General features: G+C 39.9%; 1 protein-coding gene across 10 annotated transcripts in view; it reads left to right on the top strand.

The window, feature by feature from the left end:
- NEK4 (NIMA related kinase 4) overlaps positions 1 to 12,498 on the top strand; it is a 61,805-nt gene that overhangs the window by 44,905 nt on the left and 4,402 nt on the right. For 6 of the 10 annotated variants that reach the window (XR_007479734.1, XR_007479733.1, XR_007479731.1 and 3 more), the window contains one exon: positions 3,030 to 3,748. The exons of the other annotated variants lie outside the window; for them this stretch is intronic. The gene's annotated coding sequence lies outside the window, so the exon portion shown is untranslated. The remainder of the gene's footprint in view (positions 1 to 3,029; positions 3,749 to 12,498) is intronic. 10 annotated transcript variants of the gene reach the window in all.

Here is a 12,498-nt window from a genome sequence, read left to right on the forward strand (position 1 = left end):
TCCATCTGTTGGTATCATCTTTAATTTCTTTCATCAGTGTCTAATAGTTTTCTGCATACAGGTCTTTTGTCTCCCTAGGTAGGTTTATTCCTAGGTGTTTTATGCTTTTTGTTGCAGTGGTAAATGGGAGTGTTTCCTTAATTTCTCTTTCAGATTTTTCATCATTAGTGTATAGGAATGCAAGAGATTTCTGTGCATTAATTTTGTATCCTGCAACTTTACCAAATTCATTGATTAGCTCTAGTAGTTTTCTGGTGGCATCTTTAGGATTCTCTATGTATAGTATCGTGTCATCTGCAAACAGTAACAGTTTTACTTCTTCTTTTCCAATTTGTATTCCTTTTATTTCTTTTTCTTCTCTGATTGCCGACACTAGGACTTCCAAAACTATGTTGAATAATAGCGGTGAGAGTGGACATCCTCGTCTTGTTCCTGATCTTAGAGGAAATGCTTTCAGTTTTTCACCATTGAGAATGATGTTTGCTGTGGGTTTGTCGTATATGGCCTTTATTATGTTGAAGTAGGTTCCCTCTGTGCCCATTTTCTGGAGAGTTTTTATCACAGATGAGTGTTGAATTTTGTCAAAAGCTTTTTCTGCATCTATTGAGGTGATCATATGGTTTTTCTCCTTCAATTTATTAATATGGTGTATCACATTGACTGATTTACATATATTGAAGAATCCTTGCATCCCTGGGATAAATCCCACTTGAACATGGTGTATGATCCTTTTAATGTGTTGTTGGATTCTGTTTGCTGGTATTTTGTTGAGGATTTTTGCATCTATATTCATCAGTGATATTGGTCTGTAATTTTCTTTTTTTTGTAGTATCTTTGTCTGGTTTTGGTATCAGGGTGATGGTGGCCTCATAGAATGAGTTTGGGAGTGTTCCTCCCTCTGCTATATTTTGGAAGAGTTTGAGAAGGATGGGTGTTAGCTCTTCTCTAAATGTTTGATAGAATTCACCTGTGAAGCCATCTGGTCCTGGACTTTTGCTTGTTGGAAGATTTTTAATCACAGTTTCAATTTCAGTGCCTGTGATTGGTCTGTTTATATTTTCTATTTCTTCTTGGTTCAGTCTTGGAAGGTTATACCTTTCTAAGAATTTGCCCATTTCTTCCAGGTTGTCCATGTTATTGTCATAGAGTTGCTTGTAGTAGTCTCTTAGGATGCTTTGTATTTCTTTGGTGTCTGTTGTAACTTCTCCTTTTTCATTTCTAATTTTATGGATTTGAGTTCTCTCCCTCTTTTTCTTGATGAGTCTGGCTAATGGTTTATCAATTTTGTTTATCTTCTCAAAGAACCAGCTTTTAGTTTTATTGATCTTTGCTATTGTTTTCTTTGTTTCTATTTCATTTATTTCTGATCTGATTTTTATGATTTCTTTCCTTCTGCTAACTTTGGGTTTTGTTTGTTCTTCTTTCTCTAGTTTCTTTAGGTGTAAGGTTAGATTGTTTATTTGAGATTTTTCTTGTTTCTTGAGGTAGGCTTTAGCTATAAACTTCCCTCTTAGAACTGCTTTTGCTGCATCCCATAGGTTTTGGATCATTGTGTTTTCATTATCATTTGTCTCTAGGTATTTTTTGATTTCCTTTTTGATTTCTTCAGTGATCTGTTGGTTATTTAGTAACGTATTGTTCAGCCTCCATGTTTGTGTTTTTTACGACTTTTTCCCTGTAATTCATTTCTAATCTCATAGCGTTGTGGTCAGAAAAGATGCTTGATATGATTTCAGTTTTCTTAAATTTACTGAGGCTTTATTTGTGACCCAAGATGTGATCTATCCTGGAGAATGTTCTATGCACACTTGAGAAGAAAGTGTAATCTGCTGTTTTTGGATGGAATGTCCTATAAATAGCAATTAAATCTATCTGGTCTATTGTGTCATTTAAAGCATGTGTTTCCTTATTTATTTTCATTTTGGATGATCTGTCCATTGGTTTAAGTGAGGTGTTAAAGTCCCCCACTATTATTGTGTTACTGTCGATTTCCTCTTTTATAGTTGTTAGCAGTTGCCTTATGTATTGAGGTGCTCCTATGTTGGGTGCATGTATACTTATAATTGTTGTATCTTCTTCTTGGATTGATCCCTTGGTCATTATGTAGTGTCTTTCCTTGTCTCTTGTAACATTCTTTATTTTAAAGTCTATTTTATCTGATATGAGTATTGCTACTCCAGCCTTCTTTTGATTTCCATTTGCATGGAATATGTTTTTACATCCCCTCACATTCAGTCTGTATGTGTCCCTAGGTCTGAAGTGGGTCTCTTGTAGACAGCATATATATGGGTCTTGTTTTTGTATCCATTCAGCGAGCCTGTGTCTTTTGGTTGGAGCATTTAATCCATTTATGTTTAAGGTAATTATCGATATGTATGTTCCTATGACCATTTTCTTAATTGTTTTGGGTTTGTTTTTGTAGGTCCTTTTCTTCTCTTGTGTTTCCCACTTAGAGAAGTTCCTTTAGCATTTGTTGTAGAGCTGGTTTGGTGGTGCAGAATTCTCTTAGCTTTTGCTTGTCTGTAAAACTTTTGATTTCTCCATCGAATCTGAATGAGATCCTTGCCAGGTAGAGTAATCTTGGTTGTAGATTCTTCCCTTTCATCTCTTTAAGTATATCATGCCACTCCCTTCTGGCTTGTAGAGTTTCTGCTGAGAAATCAGCTGTTAACCATATGGGAGTTCCCTTGTATGTTATTTGTCATTTTTCCCTTGTTGCTTTCAATAATTTTTCTTTGTCTTTAATTTTTGCCAATTTGATTACTATGTGTCTCAGTGTTTCTCCTTGGGTTTATCCTTTATGGGACTCTCTGTGCTTCCTGGACTTGGGTGACTATTTCCTTTCCCATGTTAGGGAAGTTTCTGACTGTAATCTCTTCAAATATTTTCTCAGGTCCTTTCTCTCTCTCTTCTCCTTCTGGGACCCCTATAATTCAAATCTTGTTGCATTTAATGTTGTCCCAGAGGTCTCTTAGGCTGTCTTTATTTCTTTTCATTCTTTTCTCTTTTTTTTTTTTTTTTTTTTGCAGTATGCGGGCCTCTCACTGTTGTGGCCTCTCCCGTTGTGGAGCACAGGCTCCAGACGCGCAGGCCCAGCAGCCGTGGCTCACGGGCCCAGCCACTCCGCGTCATGTGGGATCCTCCCGGACCAGGGCACGAACCCGTGTCCCCTGCATTGGCAGGCGGACTCACAATCACTGCGCCGCCAGGGAAGCCCTCATTCTTTTTTCTTTATTCAGTTCCGCAGCAGTGAATTCCATCATTCTGTCTTCCAGGTCACTTATGTGTTCTGCCTCAGTTATTCTGCTATTGATTCCTTCTAGTGTATTTTTCATTTCAGATATTATGTTGTTAATCTCTGTTTGTTTGTTCTTTAATTCTTCTTGCTCATTGTTAAACATTTCTTGCATCTTCTTGATCTTTGCCTCCATTCTTTTTCCGAGGTCCTGGATCATCTTCACTGTCATTATTCTGAATTCTTTTTCTGGAAGGTTGCCTATCTCCACTTCATTTAGTTGTTTTTCTGGGGTTTTATCTTGTTCCTTCATGTGGTACATAGCCCTCTGCCTTTTCATCTTGTCTATCTTTCTGTGAATGTGGTTTTTGTTCCACAGGCTGCAGCATTGTAGTTCTTCTTGCTTCGGCTGTCTGCCCTCTGGTGGATGAGGCTATCTAAGAGGCTTGTGCAAGTTTCCTGATGGGAGGGACTGGTGCTGGGTAGAGCTGGCTGTTGCTTTTGTGGGAAGAGGTCAGTAAAACTTTAATCCACTTGTCTGCTGATGGGTGGGGCTGGGTTCCCTCCCTGTTCGTTGTTTGGCCTGAGGCGACCCAAGACTGGAACCTATCTGGGCTCTTTGGTGGGGCTAATGGCAGACTCTGGGAGGGCTCATGCCAAGGAGTACTTCCCAGAACTTCTGCTGCCAGTGTCCTTGTCCTCACAGTGAGACACAGCCACCCCCTGCCTCTGCAGGAGACCCTCCAACACTAGCAGGTAGGTCTGGTTCAGTCTCCTATGGGGTCACTGCTCCTTCCCCTGTGTCCCGATGCACACACTACTTTGTGTGTGCCCTCCAAGAGTGGAGTCTCTGTTTCCCCCAGTGCTGTCGAAGTCCTGCAATCAATTCCCAGTAGGCTTCAAAGTCTGATTCTCTAGGAATTCCTCCTCCCAGTGCCGGACCCCCATGTTGGGAAGCCTGACGTGGGGTTCAGAACCTTCACTCCAGTGGGTGGACTTCTGTGGTATAAGTGTTCTCCTGTTTGTGAGTCACCCACCCAGCAGTTATGGGATTTGATTTTACTGTGATTGCGCCCCTCCTACCATCTCACTGTGTCTTCTCCTTTGTCTTTGGATGTGGGGTATCTTTTTTGGTGAGTTCCAGTGTCTTCCTGTCAATGATTGTCCAGCAGCTAGTTGTGATTCTGGTGTTCTCACAAGAGGGAGTGAGAGCACGGCCTTCTACTCAGCCATCTTGGTTCAGGGCCCACACACCGGCATACAATTATTAATAAAAATTCTTTTTAATATTTTTTATTTCTGTAAGGTTGGTTGTTTAGGAGTGTATTGTTTAATTTCCACATATATTTGCACAAATATATTACATTTTTCTATTTTATAGGTTCAACAGTGTATTATATACATGCTGGATTTTTAAATTATAGTAAAATACACATAACTTCAAATTTAGCATTTTAACCATTTTTAAGTATTTGGTTCAGTGGCCTTAAGTATGTTTACATTATTGTGCAAACATCACCACCATCCATCTCCAGAACTTTTTGCATTTTGCAAAACTGAAACTCTGTACCAATTAAACAAAAACTCCCCACTTACCCCTCCTACCAGCTCCTGGCAACTACCATTCTAATTTCTGTGTCTATGAATTTAACTACACTAAGCCTTGATATAAAGCCTAAACACAGCATCTAGAAAAAGTAAAACTCGCCTGTAAAGAAAACTTCAGGCCCAGATGGCTTTGCTGTGAATTCTTCCAATCATCTAAGGAAGAAATAACACAAATCCTACACAAATTCTTTAGAAAACAGAAAAAGAAGGGACATTTCCCATTTCTCCCCATAAGCCCAGAACAACTGTGATACCAAAACCCAACAAGGACACTACATGAAAAAAACATGAGACCAGTATCTCTCATGAACATCTTAATCATTTAGTATTTTGCTGAAGATTTTTGCATCAGTGGTCAAAAGGGATATTAGTGTATATTTTTCTTTTCCTATAGTGTCCCTGTTTGGCTCTAGCACCAGGGCAATGCTGGCCTCATAAATGAGCCAGGAAGTGCTCCTTCCTCATTAACTCTCTGAAGAGTTTGAGAAGGATTGGTATCAGTTCCTGTCCAAATGTTTGGCAGAATTCACCAGCAAAGGTCCAGGGCCTTTCCTTGTTAGGAGGTTTAGGTTACTGATTCAGTCTCCTTGCTAGTTATGGGGATATTCAGATTTTCTATTTCTTCATGATTCAGTTTTGGTAGGTTTTATGTTTCTTGGAATTTGTCCATTTATGCAACTTGTTGGTGTACAATTGTTCATAGTACTTTCTTTCTTTTTTTTTTTTTTTTTTTTTTGCGTACACGGGCCTCTCACTGCTGTGGCCTCTCCCGTTGCGGAGCACAGGCTCCAGATGCGCAGGCTCAGCGGCCATGGCTCACGGGCCCAGCCGCTCCGCGGCATGTGGGATCCTCCGAGACCGGGGCACGAACCCGCGTCCCCTGCATCGGCAGGTGGACTCTCAACCACTGCGCCACCAGGGAAGCCCCGTTGTACTTTCTTAGAATCCTTTTTATTTCTTTTTATTAGAGTGGTAGTAACGTCCCAAATCCATTTCAGATTTTAGTAATTTGAGTCTTTTTTTTCTAAGTATAGCTAAAGGTTTGTCAATTTTGTTCATCTTTCTGAAGAACCAACTTTTGCTTATTTTGATTTTTTTCTATTTTTCTGTTCTCAATTATATTCATCTCAGCTCTAATCTTATTATTTCCTTCCTTCTGCTACTTTTAGGTTTAATTTGTTCTTTTTTCTATTTCTTTAGGCTGCAAAGTTAGGTTGTTGACTTGAAATCTTTTTTTTTTTTTTTTAAATATTTATTTATTTATTTGGTTGTATCAGGTCTTAGCTGCCTGCTGGTGGGATATTCACTGCCACATGTGGGATCTTTCTTGTGGCATGCGGGATCTTTAGCTGCAGCATGTGAACACTTAGTTGCAACATGTGAGATCTAGTTTCCTGACCAGGGATTGAACCCAGGCCCCCTGCATTGGGAGCGCGGAGTCTTAGCCACTGGACTACCAGGGAAGTCCCCAAATCTTTTTTCTTTTTTAACATAAGCATTTACAGCTATAAATTACCCCCTTAGCACTGCTTTTGCTGCATCTCATAAGTTTTGGTTATATTGTTCTCATTTTCATTTGTCTCTCAATATCTTAAATTTCCCTTGTGATTTCTTCTTTGGTGCATTGGAGTGTGTTATTTAATTTCCATAAATGTGTGAATATTCTAGTTTCCTTCTGTCATTGATTTCTAACTTCATCCTGTTGTGGTCAGAGAAGATACTTTATATGTTCTTTTTAATCTATTGAGACTTAGTTTGTGGCCTAACATATATATCTCTTCTGGAAAATGTTTCATGTACACTTGAGAAGGGTGTGTATCCTATTATTGTTGGGTAGAGTATTCCCTATATGTCTGTTAGATCTAGTTAGTTTTTGCATTGTTCAACTCCTCCGTTTTCGTATCTTCTGTCTGGTTGTCTTATCCATTATTGGGAGTGTGAAGTTTCCAACTATTATTTGTAGAACTATTTTTTCCTTTAATTCTGTCAAATTTGGCGTCAAATATTTTGATGGTCTGTTATTAGGTGCATAAACGTTTATAATTATTATATCTTCCTGCCGTATTGATCCTTTTGTTAATGTATGTCATTGTGTCTTGTAACCTTTTTTGTCTTCAAGTCTGTTTTGTCTGATATTAGTATAGTCACCCCTGCTCTCTTTTGGTTACTATTTGCATGGGATATCTTTTTCAGTCCTTTCATTTTCAATCTGTTTTGGATCTAAAGTCTCTTGTAGAAAGCATATAGTTCTTTAAATAATTAATTAATTAATTAATTATATTTTTGGCTGCATTGGGTCTTTGTTGCTATGCACGAGCTTTCTCTAGTTGCGACGAGTGGGGGCTGCTCTTCGTTGCGGTGCGTGGGCTTCTCATTGTGGTGGCTTTTCTTGTTGCGGAGCACAGGCTTTAGGTGCGTGGGCTTCAGTAGTTGTGGCACACGGGCTCAGTAGTTGCAGCTCACAGGCTCTAGAGCCCCGGCTCAGTAGTTGTGGCACACAGGCTTTGTTGCTCCGCAGCATGTGGGATCTGCCCAGACCAGGGCTCGAACCATGTCCCCTGCATTGGCAGGCGGATTCTTAACTACTGCGCCACCAGGGAAGCCCCAGAAAGCATATAGTTTTGTTAACAATTCTGCCAATTTCCGTCTTTGTGATTGGAGAGTTTAATTCATTTACACTTAAGCAATTACTGATAAGAAGGAACTTCCATTATTTTGCTGTTTGTTTTCTATATGCTTTATAGCTTTTTCTGTCCCTAATGCCCTGTATTACTGCCTTCTTTTATGTTTAGTACTTCTTTTTTTTTGTAGTGAAACATTTTAATTCCCTTTTCATTTCCTTTAGTGTATATTCTATAACTATTTTCTTTGAGGTTATCATGGAGATTACATTTAACATCCTAGTTTTAATACTCAAATCTGAATTTATACCAGCTTAACTTAAAAAATCTGCTGCTTTAAAGCTCTGTCTTCACCCCTTTTGGCTATTGATGTCACAGAATTACATCTTTATGTATTGTGTAACCAAAAACATAAACTAGTAATTGTTTTTTTTTTTAATGCATTAGTCTCTTAAATTTTGAAGAAAACAAAATGTGGAACAAACCAAAGTTATATTAGTATTAGACTAATAACTTTTTAGACTAATAATTTTTTTTAGTGTATTAGTGTCTTAAATCATGTAGAAAATAAAAAATGGAATTACAAACCATTGTTATAACACCAGCTTTGATAATTGCCCATGTATTTACCTTTACTGAGCTCTTTATTTCTTCATACAGCTTTGAGTTACTGTCTAGTATGCTTTCATATCTGCCTGCATGACTTCCTTTGGTATTTCTTGCAGGGCAGGTCTAGTGGTAATAAACTTCTTCATCATTTATCTGGAAATGTCTTAAGTTCTCCCCCACACAGTTTTATTGAGAAATAATTGATATGTAACACTGTGTTAGTTTAAGGTATACAGCATAATGATTTGGTATATGTATATACTTTGAAATGATTACCACAATAAGTTTAGTTAGCATCTATCATCTGTCATAAATTTTTTTTCTTGTGATGAGAACTTTTAAGATCTACTATTAGCAACTTCCAAATGTACAATAAAGTACAATTAACTATAGTTACCATGCTGTATATTATATCCCCAAAACTCACCAGAAGTTTCTACGTTTTCACCACCTTTACCCATTTCCTTCACCCCCACTCCCCGCCTCTGGCAACCACCAGTCTGTTGTCTCTTTCTATGAGTTTGGTTTTTTTCAGATTCTGCATGTAAATGAGCTCATACAGTATTTGGCTTTCTCTTTCTGACTTATTTCACTTAGCATAATATCTTCAAGGTCCATCCATGTTGTTGCAGATGGCAAGATTTCCTTCTTTTTTATTTCACTTTTGCAGGACATTTTTGCCAGATACAGGATTCTTGGTTGACAGTTTTTTTCACTTTGAAAATATCATCCAACTGCCTTTTGGCTTCCAAAGTTTCTCATAAGAAATCTGCTTATTATCTTACTGAGGAATCCCTTGCATGTGAAGAGTTGCTCCTTTCTTGTTGCTTTCAAGATTGTCTTTGGCATTTGACAGTTTGATTATAATGTGTCTGAATGTGAACTCTTTGTGTTCATCCTACTTGGACTTTGTTGAGATTCTTTGATGTTTATATTCATGTCTTTCATCAAACTTGGGAAGTTTCTGGCTATTATTTCTTTAAATAATTTCAGTTCCTCTTTCTGTCTTCTTCTGGGACTCCCACAATACCTGTTAGTCCCTTTAAATCCCTTGGAAGTTGCTTCAGCTGAAGGCTGTGGTGTTTGTAACAATGTCAATGAGCGTTGCAGCAGTGGTTGCCTGCCTCTGTGTCTGCCCCTCTGTGATGAGAAGCAGCAATCAGCTGTCAGTACAGAGATCCCTAGTACTTGGAAGACAAGATTCTTATTGCCTACCCTGGCTCCTACAAGCTATCTACAGGCTGCTCCAGGAATGTTGGACAGCTACCTGCTCTTGGTGGAGGGGGTGCTAAGAGCTGAAATTGACTGGAATTAACCAAAATTTACCATCCAAGCCTTCCCCTGAATGTTTCAAGCCTTTAATAGACTCCAGAGTTCCAAAATAGTTACATCTGGCAGATTCTGACAGTGCAATTTTTGTCCATGTGAGGAGATAGATTCCTGGTGCTTCTTCCTCCTCCAGCATCTTCTATACATATTGTATTATACAATTGCTTTTTTTTTTTTTTGCGTTACGCGGGCCTCTCACTGTTGTGGCCTCTCCCGTTGCGGAGCACAGGCTCCGGACGCACAGGCTCAGCGGCCACGGCCCACGGGCCCACGGGCCCAGCCATTCCGCGGCACGTGGGATCCTCCCGGACCGGGGCACGAACCCGCGTCCCCTGCATTGGCAGGCGGACTCTCAACCACTGTGCCACCAGGGAAGCCCTATACAATTGCTTTTTAAATCAGTTCAGAGAAGAAAAGGAGAAGCAATTTGTATTTATATTGTTTTTATTTACATAATTACGTTCATCAGTGCTTTTCCTGTTTTCATGTAAATTGGAATTATTGCCTGGGGTCTCTTGCTTTCAGCCTGATGAGATTCCTTTGGTAGTTCTTGCAAGGCAAGTCTGCTAGTCACAAATTCTGTTTTTGTTTATCTGGGAATATCTTTATTTTGCCTTCTTTTTTTTTTTCTTTTTTGCGGTACGAGGGCCTCTCACTGCTGTGGCCTCTCCGGTTGCGGAGCACAGGCGTTGGACTCGCAGGCTCAGCGGCCACGGCTCACGGGCCCAGCCGCTCCACAGCATGTGGGATCTTCCCGGACCAGGGCACAAACCTGTGTCCCCTGCACCGGCAGGTGGACTCTCAACCACTGCGCCACCAGGGAAGCCCCTTGCCTTCATTTTTGAAAGATAGCCTTACTGGATATGCGATTCTTAGTTGACAGTTTTTTCTTTGAGTTCTTTGAATATGTTATCCCACTGCCTTCTGGCCTTCATTGTTTATGATAAGTCAGCTGTTAATGTTATTGGGGTTCTCTTGTAAGTACTGAGTCATTTTTCTCTTGCTGCTTTCAAGATTTTCTTCTTGCCTTTGGCTTTCAGCACTTTTACTTTGTTGTTGTAATATTGCTTTTTGTTATTTTTTTAAATTTATTTTTTCTTATTGAGATAACATTGGTTTATAACATTATATAAGTTGCATGTGTACAACCTTACATTTTGACTTCTGTATACATTACAGCATCAGGACTTTTACTTTAATGTGTCCATGTGTGGATCTCTTTGAGATGATCCTGCTTAGAGTTCATTGAGATTCCTGGATGTGTAGATTGTTTTTTTAAAAATTTGGGAAATTTTCAGCCAATATTCTTCAAATATTTTTTCTGCTCCTTTTCTCTCTCCTCTTCTTCTGGTACTCCCATTATACATGTGCTGTTGTGCTTAATGGTGTCTTACATTTCTCTGAAACTGTTCATTTTTCTTCATTTTCTTTTCTCTCTGTTCTTTGGATTGCATAATCTCTGTTGATCTATCTCCAAGCTCACTTATTCTCTCTGCCAGTTCAAATATACTGTTTAGCCTCCCAGGTGAATTTTTTCATTTGTTATTGCACTTTTCAACTCCAGAATTTCAATTTGGTTTTTTAAATGCCTTCTTTCTCTTGTCAGTATTCTCTGTTTGATGTGTCATTGTCATCATACCTTTCTTTACTTCTGTAATCATGATTTCCTTTAGTTCTGTGAACATGCTCATAATCCCTACTTTGATGTTTTTGTATGTTAAATCCCACATCTGGTTGCTCTCACAGGCAGTTTATCTTGCCTGCTTTTATTCTAGTGTATGTGTCATACTCTTCTGTTTCTTTGCATGTCTCATAACTTTTTGTTGGAAACTAGACATTTTAGATAATAAATGGTTACAAGTCTGAGTATTGGCCTCCAGTGGTGGGGGGTTGTTATTGTTATTTGCTTGTTTATTTGTTTAGTGATTGGCTGGATTATATTAGTAAAGTCTATGAACCCCTTACCCTAGTCCCCACAATGTAAAGCCTCTGATGTTGCCCCTTAGGGTACAGCCTTGGGTATGTTCACAGCTACCTTGGAATGACAGTGGGTTTGGCAGAGCGCTCTTTATTTATTTAGTTATTTATTTTGGCTGCACTGGGTCTTAGTTGCAGCATGCGGGATCTTTTAGTTGCAGCATGTGGACTTCTTAGTTGCGGCATGCGAATTCTTATTTGTGGCACGCGTGCGGGATCTAGTTCCCGACCCCGGGGATCAAACCCAGACCCCCTGCCTTGGGAGCATGGAGTCTTACCCACCGGACCATCAAGGAAGTCCCTGGCAGAGCTCTCTTGATGCTCCCTTTCCCAGACTTCACCCAGATGTTTTTTGGTTGCCAGCTGATCGCTTTTATTGTTCTCAGTAATGCCCTGGGGCTACATTGCTCCAAAGGCAGATCCAATCAAAGCTGAGCTCCTTTGAAGAGGTAGTTCCCAAACTTAGTGTTTGAGATTTTTTTCTGAACCGAGGGCCCCTCCAGCTTCTTGGTTCTTTTAAAGTAGCTGGCGTACAGTTTAGCCTATATCCAATGTACCTAGTACTAATCTCCTCCCAGTTGCCTTTCACCACTACCTCCAGTTTTCGAGAGCACCCTTAGGCTTGAATTCTCCACACTCTGTTCCAAATGAAGTCAGTTCATTAAAGACTTGGTGCTTATTTTATGTCTTGCTTCTACCCCCAGGCAAAATCTGGGAGCACAGCTCCGGAGCTGAGAGTGGGAACAGTAGCTTGCTTGTCTCTCTGAGTGATACCCCCACTTTGGAAGCTCAGAGGGGGTGAGAGGCAGTAGCATATGGTCTTCTTGGCATGCTTCACCCAGCATGGAAACTTCACTTTATGGTCTGGGGCAAAGGTGATTGGGGTCCCCATATTTTCAGTGGCCCTGTACCCAAGATAGAGCCTCTATCCTACATGTCTGAGCTGGACATAAAAAGGAAGCTCCCACCTCTTGGCTGCACTCTCCCAAAGCTTACTGTCACCATCAGGTATTGGGGGCAGGATGAAATATGCTGATGTCCTGCCCCTCCCAGGAAGATTGCCTTCCAACTAGGAGTTAGGGGGAAAGAAGTTTCTTGACTTCACCAGTGTAGTGAAGT

This window comes from Orcinus orca, chromosome 10, assembly GCF_937001465.1.
Source record: "Orcinus orca chromosome 10, mOrcOrc1.1, whole genome shotgun sequence".
In the NCBI taxonomy this organism is placed as follows: domain Eukaryota; kingdom Metazoa; phylum Chordata; class Mammalia; order Artiodactyla; family Delphinidae; genus Orcinus; species Orcinus orca.